This window comes from Rhinopithecus roxellana, chromosome 7 (genome assembly GCF_007565055.1).
Source record: "Rhinopithecus roxellana isolate Shanxi Qingling chromosome 7, ASM756505v1, whole genome shotgun sequence".
NCBI lineage: Eukaryota > Metazoa > Chordata > Mammalia > Primates > Cercopithecidae > Rhinopithecus > Rhinopithecus roxellana.
In genome coordinates this window covers 91,546,955-91,561,368 of record NC_044555.1, presented here as the reverse complement: position 1 = coordinate 91,561,368, position 14,414 = coordinate 91,546,955, and the positions used below count along the sequence as shown (strand labels likewise).

The 14,414-nt window shown below is 38.0% G+C and overlaps 1 protein-coding gene across 3 annotated transcripts in view; it reads left to right on the top strand.

Annotated features, from left to right (window-relative positions):
- KLHL13 (kelch like family member 13) overlaps positions 1-14,414 on the top strand; it is a 219,018-nt gene that overhangs the window by 191,888 nt on the left and 12,716 nt on the right. The gene's annotated exons all lie outside the window — the stretch shown is intronic.

Sequence of the window (14,414 nt, the reverse complement as noted above, 5' to 3'; positions counted from 1 at the left end):
GAACTAATTGCTACTTTTAAAGGTTTTTATGGCAGCATGGTGCTATATTGTTGACTTGTATTGTCTTCTTTAATGCACAAGTAGCCCAAGTGAAGTTGTTTAATTCCCATGCTATTGCTTGCCTCCATTACTGAATTTAGGTGCTAAATTTTATTTTAATTTGATCATACAAGGCCCATCCCCTCAAGAGCTATTAGGATCTCACCTCTGGTTGTGTCAGTGGCATGATATAACAACTTCATTTCAAGGAAAAATGAATCGTATTGAATGTGATTTTCAAAATGCCTCAAGTCCAGAATTTAATTTAGCAGTAACACTTAAAGCTTGTACTTATAGATTCTTAACATTACTTTATACTGATCTTAGCAACACATGGTTATCGTGAGCCAAATTAAGGGAAGTGCCATGATTTCTTTGGAACTACTCATTAACAAGAGACATTGTTGGCCTATCCTCTAATACAAAAGTTTAGTACTTAGAACTTCAGATATTGATTGTGATCAGTTCCTTTACCTGAAAGAAAAGGACCAAACTGGATAATACACAATACAAAAAAGTTATAGTAATATTATTGTCACAATAATAGAAAAGAATTTTGTTCTTCTTAACTGTATTTAAAGCAATTTTATTTAAAGATGAGGCCATAGTCACTTTGTAATGCTAATTTCCAGCAATTAGACTGTTGGTTCCTTAACCTGTGTTGAAACATTTATTATAATTGTTTAACAATTTAGAAATGTCTTCATTTTTATAAACACTTAATATTGCCTTAAATCTCATGTTCATTATTTTTTTTGCATCCTTTGCAGACATCCTAAAACCTATTTCTAATGGAGAAGAGGCTTCTCTCTAGCAAAGATTACTTGTGGTAGAGTTTGCTCTTACCTCTCAGTTTTAGAATTTTCTTGCCTATGAACTTTTAGGAATTACCTGTTTTCTTTGTATTAGTCTATCTTACTTGTCCTTCATCCTTTTTTGCGGAGGACATGTCTGTATGGTTTTAGAGTAGAAATCTCTTATCTCTCAGTATCCATGATAATTTTTGAGAAAATCTGGCAGATTATTAGTTCCAGGAACATGCAAAATCCCAAGTTTTCCTTTATCCTTCTTTCATGCATTCTGTTTTTTAGTTAAACCTATGTTCAGCCTTGCCCTATTTATTTCCCCTTTCCTTCTCAGAAATCAAGTGAAAAAGGAAAAATAGTAACCCAGTGTATTTTCTACTTATAAAAACTGAAAGTCTCAAGATACTATATTTTTTAAAGGAGGACTTTTTGAAGTTCTTCCATGAGCTAAGTTTTATTGATAAATTTTAATACAACGTTCTCATGTTTAAGAACTGTGTGCTGAAATGAGATGTTTTAGAGGAAATGGGATTTATGTTTTTAACGATATAGTGATATTATAGTTCACATAACCAAAACACTATTTGGGTTTGAACTTTTAGACAGAAAAATTCCCTTCTAATACAATTCTGTTCTATCCTATTCTCAATCATTTGTGTGGAGGAAGAGGAACAGTGGTACACAAAATGTGAATCAGTAACAGTAGTACGTAAAATGCGAATCAGTGAATAACCCAGAAAACATGTATGTATTAGTTTTGAATGATAACTTTAGATACAGTAGTAAAGCCACACTCACCTTTGGTGGGATAGAGATACCAGTTTTCTATAACAGAGCATCAGTCTTAATAGAACAAGAACCAGCCTCCCATCTAACTTTGCCATCCTTTGCAGTGTTACTTAGGGTGGTAATTAGTATGATAGTTTATAGGATGTGGCATTTTTGTTTTTGTTATGTTATTTTCTTGGGAGTTATGGAAAAGAGGACAATGAAATGAATACAGAAGGGTGACAATGAAGGATAGATATGAAGCATAGTAGGTAAAAATTTCTGTAAAGCTAAAACCACTTTTTTTATATACTATGGAGATAATGGAAAATTACCTTTGTTTAGTCATACCTAAAAATTGCATTGGTTTTGTCCTTAGGACATTGTATAACTACAACATGTTAAATACTGTGCACCCATTCACTAGTTTTTTCTTTTTCTTTTTCTTTGCTTTCTTTTTTTTTTTTTTTTTTTTTTCAAGGCAGAGTTTCACTCTTGTTGCCCAGGCTGGAGTGCAATGGCAGGATCTCGGCTCACTGCAACCTTTGCATCCCAGGTTCAAGTGATTCTCCTGCCTCAGCCTCCCCAGTAGCTGGGATTACAGGCATGCACCACTGTGCCTGGATAATTTTGTGTTTTTAGTAGAGACAGGATTTCTCCATGTTGGTCAGGCTGCTCTCGAACACCTGACCTCAGATGATCTACCCACCTCAGCCTCCCAAAGTGCTGGGATTACAGGCGTGAGCCACCGCGCCCGGCCCCATTCACTAGTTTATAAGAAAGTTGTGTAAGTTTTTTGTTTATCCTTTGTTTGCAATTTGAAATGTTTAGCATCTAGCATTTGTCCCACGGAACTATTGTTATGGAGGATTTTAGGCTAGTTCACAAAACAACCTAATTTAATGTTAGGTTACTGAAATAGGGCATCTGTAATTGAACTCAAAAGGTTACAATTTAAATATACAAGTATACAGAATGAACAAAACAGAATAAAGATGAGAAATAAATCACTTTATGTTTGTATAAAAGCATTTTTTAACAAGAGAATGAAGATGTCATTGGAATTTAGACTTGGGGATAATCGTTCTTAAAATAATTTTTTGATTGTGTTTTCCCCACTTGATGCAGGTAGATTACTGGTTCCACCTGCACATTTGTTATCAGTGATGAGGTGGAGAGCTCGCAATGAAGTAGAGAGAAAGTTTATTGAGGTGACTGGAGGAGATGAAGAGTTGGAGACAGAAAATAAAGGAGGTACATAAGTGGGAAGGAGACGAGAGAGGAATAGAGAGAATATGTTTCTCTCAAAAGAAAAACAAAAAGAATCAGATGTCATTGGAGAAGACAGTTCCTTTTGCTTTGCCTCCATTACTAAATTACTGAGGATTTCCTGTATGGTACATATATTTCACATTCTTCATTTAATCTAAATTGTATTTACCCATAAAGATTAACAGACATGTTTTTTAAGATTTTTTTTTCACCTTTGAGGGCAATTTAATGCAAGTTAGAGACAAATTGTATAGATAATTAAAATTAAAAATGAATCAAAATTATTTCCCTCCCAGCCAAACCAATCTTGACTTCCTTATTGCCAGGGCTGATATTGGGCAAATAGTACATAGAAGGTCATCCCCGTTGCTTATGGTCGGCCATCCATTTTGATTGGTTGATACCCATGTTGTGTGCTTGTTAAATATTCTAAATATCACGCCTATAACCTTGAGCACCCATTCTTGCCCATCTGCTATCTGGGACTCTGTCTGGGAAGAAGAGGCATAGCCTGGGCTCAAACCACTTCAGCCTCACAAAAACCATTGTAATAACTAACATTGCATTCAATAAAGGAAGTGCATTCGAAGTGCAAAGAAATAGAGAATTGAATATTTTGGGCTGGAGACACCAGTGACATTCACCTCAAATAGCATTTAGAAACTGAAGAAAGACAAGGACTGAAAGAGAGAGAGGTGTTTATTATTCAGTTATCCCTTTGTTCTTACCGAAGTGTCTCTTTCTGTCCTGTGACGGTCTCATCTGTGGAAGGAGGCTTGAGAAAAGATACCTGTACATCCTCTGCCCGCTAAAGTATCTTGTTTGATTTCTTCCCAGCCTTATTCTGTGGACATGGTTTCATTCTCTGCATTGATTGTACTAGATATCAGCCTGTCATTTTAATAAACTAGATAGCACCAAGTAGAATTTGGCACATTGAATGGCTAAGGAGTTCCCCAAATTTTTGCCAGATTTCTTAGTCTTTGCAGTTCCCTTGAGAGTACAAAATCAGATTCTGGCTGGTCCGAGTGCAGTAGTGTTTACAACTAATTGATCACAACCAGTTACAGATTTCTTTGTTCCTTCTTCACTCACACTGCTTCACTTGGCTAGTCAAAAAAAAAAAAAAAAAAGAAAAAAGAAAAAAAGGAGCAGATACCCATTTTTTTTCTAAATGGGATTTTATTTGTATAAAACACCAATCTTTAAAAAAAGTCCTAGATTTCAGATGAAATCTTTCATTAAAATAGCAAATTATGTTAATGACAGTGTTTTGGGCACATCAGATATAATTTGAATAGTACAGCAGCAGTGAGGACAAGTATGTTACTGAGAATACCATTTGCAATGTTATGATGTTGGAAGTGCCTTTAGGATGACTATGAATGTTGTTTGGTTATAAAAGAATAATTTATACTAATTTATATCAAGGAAATGTAAATGAGCAGTTGATTATTTTATGAACAATTTTATAGGTTCCCACAGGTGCTTGAAGAATTTTATCCTCTGTTGTTGTTGTTGTTGTTGTTTGAGGGAGTCTTGCTCTGTCACCAGGCTGGAGTGCAGTGGTGCTTTCTCAGCTCACAGCAACCTCCGCCTCCTGGGTTCAAGTGATTCTCCTGCCTCAGCCTTCCAAGTAGCTGGGAATACAGGCGTGTGCCACCACACCTGGCTAATTTTTGTATTTTTAGTAGAGATGGGTTTCACCATGTTGGCCAGGATGGTCTCGATCTCCTGACCTCATGATCCACCAGCCAAGGCCTCTCAAAGTGCTGGGATTACAGGCGTGAGCCACCGCGCCCAGCCTTGTTCTTTTTAAATGCCAATGTGTTATTTGGATTAACTTCTGTGATAACTCTATTTTCTTTTCTTTTTTTTTTTTTTATTATACTTTAAGTTCTAGGGTACATGTGCATAACGTGCAGGGTTGTTACATATGTATACTTGTGCCATGTTGGTGTGCTGCACCCATCAACTCGTCAGCACCCATCAAGTCATCATTTATATCATGTATAACTCCCCAGTGCAATCCCTCCCTCCTCCCCCTCCCCATGATAGGCCCAGTGTGTGATGTTCCCCTTCCCGAGTCCAAGTGATCTCATTGTTCAGTTCCCACCTATGAGTGAGAACATGCGGTGTTTGGTTTTCTCTTCTTGTGATAGTTTGCTAAGAATGATGGTTTCCAGCTGCATCCATGTCCCTACAAAGGACACAAACTCATCCTTTTTTATGGCTGCATAGTATTCCATGGTGTATATGTGCCACATTTTTTTTTTTTTTGGTTATACTTTAAGTTCTAGGGTACATGTGCATAACGTGCAGGTTTGTTACATATGTATATTGTGCCATGTTGGTGTGCTGCACCCATCAACTCGTCAGCACCCATCAATTCATCATTTATATCATGTATAACTCCCCAATGCAATCCCTCCCTCCTCCCCCCTCCCCCCTCCCCATGATAGGCCCCAGTGTGTGATGTTCCCCTTCCCGAGTCCAAGTGATCTCATTGTTCAGTTCCCACCTATGAGTGAGAACATGCGGTGTTTGGTTTTCTGTTCTTATGATAGTTTGCTAAGAATTATGGTTTCCAGCTGCATCCATGTCCCTACAAAGGATGCAAACTCATCCTTTTTTATGGCTGCATAGTATTCCGTGGTGTATATGTGCCACATTTTCTTAATCCAGTCTGTCACAGACGGACATTTGGGTTGATTCCAAGTCTTTGCTATTGTGAATAGTGCCGCAATAAACATACGTGTGCATGTGTCTTTGTAGTAGAATAATTTATAATCCTTTGGGTATATACCCAGTAGTGGGATGGCTGGGTCATAAGGTACATCTAGTTCTAGATCCTTGAGGAATTGCCATACTGTTTTCCATAATGGTTGAACTAGTTTACAATCCCACCAACAGTGTAAAAGTGTTCCTATTTCTCCACATCCTCTCCAACACCTGTTGTTTCCTGACTTCTTAATGATTGCCATTCTAACTGGTGTGAGATGGTATCTCATTGTGGTTTTGATTTGCATTTCTCTGATGGCAAGTGATGATGAGCATTTTTTCATGTGTCTGTTGGCTGTATGAATGTCTTCTTTTGAGAAATGTCTGTTCATATCCTTTCCCCACTTTTTGATGGGGTTGTTTGTTTGTTTCTTGTATATTTGTTTGAGTTCTTTGTAGATTCTGGATATTAGCCCTTTGTCAGATGAGTAGATTGCAACAATTTTCTCCCATTCTGTAGGTTGCCTGTTCACTCTGATGGTAGTTTCTTTTGCTGTGCAGAAGCTCTTTAGTTTAATCATATCCCATTTGTCAATTTTGGCTTTTGCTGCAGTTGCTTTTGGTGTTTTCGACATGAAGTCCTTGCCCATGCCTATGTCCTGAATGGTACTACCTAGATTTTCTTCTAGGGTTTTTATGGTATTAGGTCTAACATTTAAGTCTCTAATCCATCTTGAATTAATCTTCGTATAAGGGGTAAGGAAAGGATCCAGTTTCAGCTTTCTACTTATGGCTAGCCAATTTTCCCAGCACCATTTATTAAATAGGGATTCCTTTCCCCATTTCTTGTTTCTCTCAGGTTTGTCAAAGATCAGATGGCTGTAGATGTGTGGTATGATTTCTGAGGACTCTGTTCTGTTCCATTGGTCTATAGCTCTGTTTTGGTACCAGTACCATGCTGTTTTGGTTACTGTAGCCTTGTAGTATAGTTTGAAGTCAGGTAGCATGACGCCTCCAGCTTTGTCCTTTTGACTTAGGATTATCTTGGCAATGCGGGCTCTTTTTTGGTTCCATATGAACTTTAAAGCAGTTTTTTCCAATTCTGTGAAGAAACTCATTGGTAGCTTGATGGGGATGGCATTGAATCTATAAATAACCTTGGGCAGTATGGCCATTTTGACGCTATTGATTCTTCCTATCCATGAGCATGGTATGTTCTTCCATTTGTTTGTGTCCTCTTTGATTTCACTGAGCAGTGGTTTGTAGTTCTCCTTGAACAGGTCCTTTACATCCCTTGTAAGCTGGATTCCTAGGTATTTTATTCTCTTTGAACCAATTGTGAATGGAAGTTCATTCCTGATTTGGCTCTCTGCTTGTCTGTTACTGGTGTATAAGAATGCTTGTGATTTTTGCACATTAATTTTGTATCCTGAGACTTTGCTGAAGTTGCTTATCAGCTTAAGGAGATTTTGGGCTGAGACAATGGGGTTTTCTAAATATACAATCATGTCATCTGCAAACAGGGACAATTTGACTTCTTCTTTTCCTAACTGAATACCCTTGATTTCTTTCTCTTGCCTGATTGCCCTAGCCAGAACTTCCAACACTATGTTGAATAGGAGTGGTGAGAGAGGGCATCCCTGTCTTGTGCCAGTTTTCAAAGGGAATTTTTCCAGTTTTTGCCCATTCAGAATGATATTAGCTGTGGGTTTGTCATAAATAGCTCTTATTATTTTGAGGTACGTTCCATCAATACCGAATTTATTGAGCGTTTTTAGCATGAAGGGCTGTTGAATTTTGTCAAAAGCCTTTTCTGCATCTATTGAGATAATCATGTGGTTCTTGTCTTTGGTTCTGTTTATATGCTGGATTACGTTTATTGATTTGCGAATGTTGAGCCAGCCTTGCATCCCAGGGATGAAGCCCACTTGATCATGGTGGATAAGCTTTTTGATGTGCTGCTGAATCCGGTTTGCCAGTATTTTATTGAGAATTTTTGCATCGATGTTCATCAGGGATATTGGTCTAAAATTCTCTTTTTTTGTTGTGTCTCTGCCAGGCTTTGGTATCAGGATGATGTTGGCCTCATAAAATGAGTTAGGGAGGATTCCCTCTTTTTCAATTGATTGGAATAGTTTCAGAAGGAATGGTACCAGCTCCTCCTTGTACTTCTGGTAGAATTCAGCTGTGAATCCATCTGGTCCTGGACTTTTTTTGGTGGGTAGGCTATTAATTGTTGCCTCAATTTCAGAGCCTGCTATTGGTCTATTCAGGGATTCAACTTCTTCCTGGTTTAGTCTTGGAAGAGTGTAAGTGTCCAGGAAATTATCCATTTCTTCTAGATTTTCTAGTTGATTTGCGTAGAGGTGTTTATAGTATTCTCTGATGGTAGTTTGTATTTCTGTGGGGTCGGTGGTGATATCCCCTTTATCATTTTTTATTGCGTCTATTTGATTCCTCTCTCTTTTCTTCTTTATTAGTCTTGCTAGCGGTCTGTCAATTTTGTTGATCTTTTCAAAAAACCAACTCCTAGATTCATTGATTTTTTGGAGGGTTTTTTGTGTCTCTATCTCCTTCAGTTCTGCTCTGATCTTAGTTATTTCTTGCCTTCTGCTAGCTTTTGAATGTGTTTGCTCTTGCCTCTCTAGTTCTTTTAATTGTGATGTTAGAGTGTCAGTTTTAGATCTTTCCTGCTTTCTCTTGTGGGCATTTAGTGCTATAAATTTCCCTCTACACACTGCTTTAAATGTGTCCCAGAGATTCTGGTATGTTGTATCTTTGTTCTCATTGGTTTCAAAGAACATCTTTATTCAGCTTTCATTTCGTTATGTACCCAGTAGTCATTCAGGAGCAGGTTGTTCAGTTTCCATGTAGTTGAGCGGTTTTGATTGAGTTTCTTAGTCCTGAGTTCTAGTTTGATTGCACTGTGGTCTGAGAGACAGTTTGTTCTAATTTCTGTTCTTTTACATTTGCTGAGGAGTGCTTTACTCCCAATTATGTGGTCAATTTTGGAATAAGTGCGATGTGGTGCTGAGAAGAATGTATATTCTGCTGATTTGGGGTGGAGAGTTCTATAGATGTCTTATTAGGTCCGCTTGGTGCAGAGATGAGTTCAATTCCTGGATATCCTTGTTAACTTTCTGTCACGTTGATCTGTCTAATGTTGACAGCGGAGTGTTGAAGTCTCCCATTATTATTGTATGGGAGTCTGAGTCCCTTTGTAAGTCTCTAAGGACTTGCTTTATGAATCTGGGTGCTCCTGTATTGGGTGCATATATATTTAGGAGAGTTAGCTCTTCCTGTTGAATTGATCCCTTTACCATTATGTAATGGCCTTCTTTGTCTCTTTTGATCTTTGATGGTTTAAAGTCTGTTTTATCAGAGACTAGGATTGCAACCCCTGCTTTTTTTTGTTCTCCATTTGCTTGATAGATCTTCCTCCATCCCTTTATTTTGAGCCTATGTATGTCTCTGCATGTGAGATGGGTCTCCTGAATACAGCAGACTGATGGGTCTTGACTCTTTCTCCAGTTTGCCAGTCTGTGTCTTTTAATTGGAGCATTTAGTCCATTAACATTTAAGGTTAATATTGTTATGTGTGAACTTGATCCTGCCATTATGATATTAACTGGTTATTTTGCTCGTTAGTTGATGCAGTTTCTTCCTAGCCTCGATGGTCTTTACATTTTGGCATGTTTTTGCGATGGCTGGTACCGGTTGTTCCTTTCCATGTTTAGGGCTTCCTTCAGGGTCTCTTGTAAGGTGGGCCTGGTGGTGACAAAATCTCTAAGCATTTGCTTATCTGTAAAGGATTTCATTTCTCCTTCACTTATGAAACTTAGTTTGGCTGGATATGAAATTCTGGGTTTAAAATTCTTTTCTTTAAGAACGTTGAATATTGGCCCCCACTCTCTTCTGGCTTGTAGAGTTTCTGCCGAGAGATCTGCTGTTAGTCTGATGGGCTTCCCTTTGTGGGTAACCCGACCTTTCTCTCTGGCTGCCCTTAAGATTTTTTCCTTCATTTCAACTTTGGTGAATCTGGCAATTATGTGTCTTGGAGTTGCTCTTCTGGAGGAGTATCTTTGTGGCGTTCTCTGTATTTCCTGAATTTGAATGTTGGCCTGCCCTACTAGGTTGGGGAAGTTCTCCTGGATGATATCCTGAAGAGTGTTTTCCAACTTGGTTCCATTTTCCCCCTCACTTTCAGGCACCCCAATCAGACGTAGATTTGGTCTTTTTACATAATCCCATACTTCTTGCAGGCTTTGTTCATTTCTTTTTCTTCTTTTTTCTTTTGGTTTCTCTTCTCACTTCATTTCATTCATTTGATCCTCAATCGCTGATACTCTTTCTTCCAGTTGATCGAGTCGGTTACTGAAGCTTGTGCATTTGTCACGTATTTCTCGTGTCATGGTTTTCATCTCTGTCATTTCGTTTATGACCTTGTCTGCATTAATTATTCTAGCTGTCAATTCTTCCACTCTTTTTTCAAGATTTTTAGTTTCTTTGTGCTGGGTACGTAACTCCTCCTTTAGCTCTGATAAGTTTGATGGACTGAAGCCTTTTTCTCTCATCTCATCAAAGTCATTCTCTGACCAGCTTCGATCCGTTGCTGGCGATGGGCTGCGCTCCTTTGCAGGGGGAGATGTGCTCTTATATTTTGAATTTCCAGCTTTTCTGCCCTGCTTTTTCCCCATCTTTGTGGTTTTATCTGTCTCTGGTCTTTGATGATGGTGACGTACTGATGGGGTTTTGGTATAGGTGTCCTTCCTATTTGATAGTTTTCCTTCTGACAGTCAGGACCCTCAGGTATAGGTCTGTTGGAGATTGCTTGAGGTTCACTCCAGACCCTGTTTGCCTGGTTATCAGCAGCAGAGGTTGCATAAGATAGAATATTGCTGAACAACGAGTGTACCTGTCTGATTCTTCCTTTGGAAGCTTCCTCTCAGGGGTGTACTCCACCCTGTGAGGTGTGGGGTGTCAGACTGCCCCTAGTGGGGGATGTCTCCCAGTTAGGCTACTCAGGGGTGAGGGACCAACTTGAGCAGGCAGTCTGTCCGTTCTTAGATCTCAACCTCCGTGTTGGGAGATCCACTGCTCTCTTCAAAGCTGTCAGACAGAGTCGTTCGCGTCTGTACAGGCCTCTGCTGCTTCCCCTGTTGTGCCCTGTCCCCAGAGGTGGAGTCTACACAGACAGGCAGGTTTCCTTGAGCTGCTGTGAGCTCCACCCAGTTCGAGCTTCCCAGCGGCTTTGTTTACCTACTTAAGCCTCAGCAATGGCGGGCGCCCCTCCCCCAGCCTCCCTGCTGCCTTGGGGATAGATCGCTGCAGACTGCTGTGTTACCTATGAGGGAGGCTCCGTGGGCGTGGGACCCTCCCGGCCAGGTGTGGGATATATTCTCCTGGTGTGCCAGTTGGCTTAAAGTGCAGTATTGGGGTGGGAGGTACCCGATTTTCCAGGTGTTGTGTGTCTCAGTTCCCCTGGCTAGGAAAAGGGATTCCCTTCCCCCTTGCGCTTCTCTTGTGAGGCGATGCCTCGCCCTGCTTCAGCTCTCGCTGGTCAGGCTGCAGCAGCTGACCAGCACCGATTGTCCGGCACTCCCTAGTGAGATGACCCCAGTACCTCAGTTGAAAATGCAGAAATCACCGGTCTTCTGTGTTGCTCGTGCTGGGAGTTGGAGACTGGAGCTGTTCCTATTCGGCCATCTTGCTCCCGGATCGATAACTCTATTTTCAAGTGTACCTTCTTTGGAATTGTGGCCGGGTTTTCAGATGAAATAAAAGATGAACTCAGATGAAATTTCTACTTAGACATTTTAAAAATAAGCTTTAAACTTCATATTTTATATTTTCAATGTGTATTCTATTATATATATAAATTGCATTATAAATCCAATTATCCATTTATGGATATCCAGTTATCCATTTATCCTTTTATGTATCCAATGGATACACAAATACATGTATCCATTTAAAAATACTATCTAGGCTTAATTTTTGGAGATCTTCTAGCTGAGTCACTTTTAAGAATCATGGTGGAGAAGTAGATTAAAATGAACCATAATAGAATATTATGTATTTCTCTGAAAGTTGTTTACTATAATTCCATCAGTTTTGGTCTATTTATATTGTTAATTATTACTGTAGGCTGTAGGCTTTGCTTCTTTAATTTCTATATTCTATGATTAATTTTTAAGCTTTGATTACATATACTTGTTAAGAATTAATTTCCTATTATATATTTTTCTTGTCTGTGTCTCATTTTGAAATTAATAAGGTTCTAGTAATTTGCTACATTAATTCAACAGGTATCCTATTTTTAATTGCATCTATCATCGTATCTTTACCTTTTATATTTTTGATATTTGTAGTATTTAGCCTTTGTTGCATACTCACAGTATGGTAGCTGTTGTACATGAGCTATAGAAAATACTTAGTCTTGGGTACTCCATAAATATATATACCAACTATGTGCCTACAAAAATTAAAAATGGAAAGAAATAAAAAAAGAAAATACTTAGTTCTTCTATCAAGAAGATAACAGTTTGGAAGGTTATGGAATACCATTCTCTGGTGATTTTAAAGAAAAAAGTAGGCAGCTATTTGTATTGGCTTGATGGTCTGTCAAAGTCTTTTCTAGTCTTGTGTGTCTGTATATATGAATGTATTGATATACAGAAGGTATTTTCCAAATGCTGGTAAATAAAATGTAAGTTTCTTTCTCCTGTTATTCTAGCAATCATTTTCTCACTGGATAAATTTGAAGAGGGAAAAGGTGAAGGAATTAAATACCTTGATCTCATTTCTAAATTATACAGTTTGGCTTTTAATCTTTAATCTTGCTCTATGTTACATGCTATAAATTACACAGTTTGGCTTTTAATATTTAATTTTGCTCTATTTTACATGCTATAAATTTAGATTTCAGATTGGTGACTAACAACTGGTAGTATCATTTTGCTGGCTTAAAGTACCCATTCTTTGTTGTTTTTTAGTAATCATATCAATAATGATGAGAATTTGCATACTTGGGAATTTTATCTGTGTTGTCATCAACTTTTGCATAACTGTACTAATAAACGTCTTCAAAAGTTTAAATCACCTTCACTCTGGGAAAGAGATGATTCTTACTTGTCTTGGGAAGTGAATTCATGACCTCAAATTCCTTCCACTCAGGGTGAATTGGGAAAACAGGTATTGACTGTAACTCCATTTACGTAACTTAAATTTTTGAACCACCAACCTGCAGCTCCTCAAATTGGATTAAAATGGACTTTTTATTAACCATATTAGAAATCCAGGGTATTTATACAGTGCTATGCTGTCTATTTCTAGAGACTCATAATTTGTTAATTTATTTTTCTATTTTTTTATGTTGCAGTTATGTTTTAGGTATTCTTAAAATATATGGCTACTAAGTAAAATAAGCAGTTAAACATTTTTGTAAAGCAAATCAGCTACTTAAAAGAGCACAAATTCTTTTTGAGTAATAAATGAGTGATAGACTGGATGAAGAAAATGTGGCACATAATACTATGCAGCCATAAAAAAAGGATGAGTTCATATCCTTTGCAGGGACATGGATGAAGCTGGAAGCCATCATTCTCAGCAAACTAACACGGGAAAAGAAAACCAAACACCTCATGTTCTCACTCATAAGTGGGAGTTGAACAATGAGAACACATGGGCACGGCGGTGGTGGGGGGACATCACACACCAGAGTCTGTCGGGGGCTGGGAGGCTAGAGGAGGGATAGCATTAGGAGGAATACCTAATGTAGATGATGGGTTTATGGGGGCAGCAAACCATCATGATATGTGTAATACCTATGTAACAAACCTGAACGTCCTGTACATATATCCCATAAGTTAAAGTCTAATTTAAAAAATCTATGAAAATAGCAATGTGTGTGTGTGTTAACCTTAGAGATTTCAGTGATATTATATCCTAACTAGGCTGTCATTTTATGTAGAGGAGTAATGCTTATAGCTTTATTTCAGTTTTTAAAGAAATGTCAACAGAAGGATTATTTGATTTTCTCTTAACCATCTGCCAAATCTGTTAACAATACAGTTATGAGGTTAACAATACATTGATAAAGTTTGTGTGACATTGAGGACACATAACCTGACAAAATTTTATAAACAACTAAACATTTAAGTCTTTTGCCTGTGATTCGTGTCTCTTTTTATATATACACGCTGGCATTTTTTATGGTAGGCTTGTTTTTGTGGTTTGTTCTTTGTATTATATTTGCTAATATTATTTTTTCTATTTTTCCTTTGACCAGTCAGTTATTAGAGCATTGAAAAGAGGTTCTACTGAGGAAAGGCCTCTCTGTCACTTCTCTTCTTTGTTAGCTTTTCACTTTATGGTATATTTTGCTCTATGGTGGGGAAATGGTTCTGGGCTCATGTTGATGCCAGAGAGAAACAGAATGTGCTGTGAAAGTAAGAGTGGCTAAGGAAAGCCATGTTGCCCAGATGGAAGCAGTCATCACAGATACCAAAATCTCATTTACAGGACAGATTTGATGTAGATATGCCTCTCGGCCCTTAAGAAAGACATTTCCTTTCTTATATTTCCAGATAAATAATGTTGAAAATTAATTTACCCTAGGAATAATTATCTTATTAAATTATTTTCATTATGAGTAATAACTTTGAAGGAACCAAAATGAATGATAGTAATGAGTGATGCCTATTTACATGAATGGGAAATCTAGGGATTGGGTATTAGAGCTTTTCTGTTCGTGGATCTGCTAGCTATGTGGCATTTTTAAGAATAATGACTAAGAAGTGGATTGAC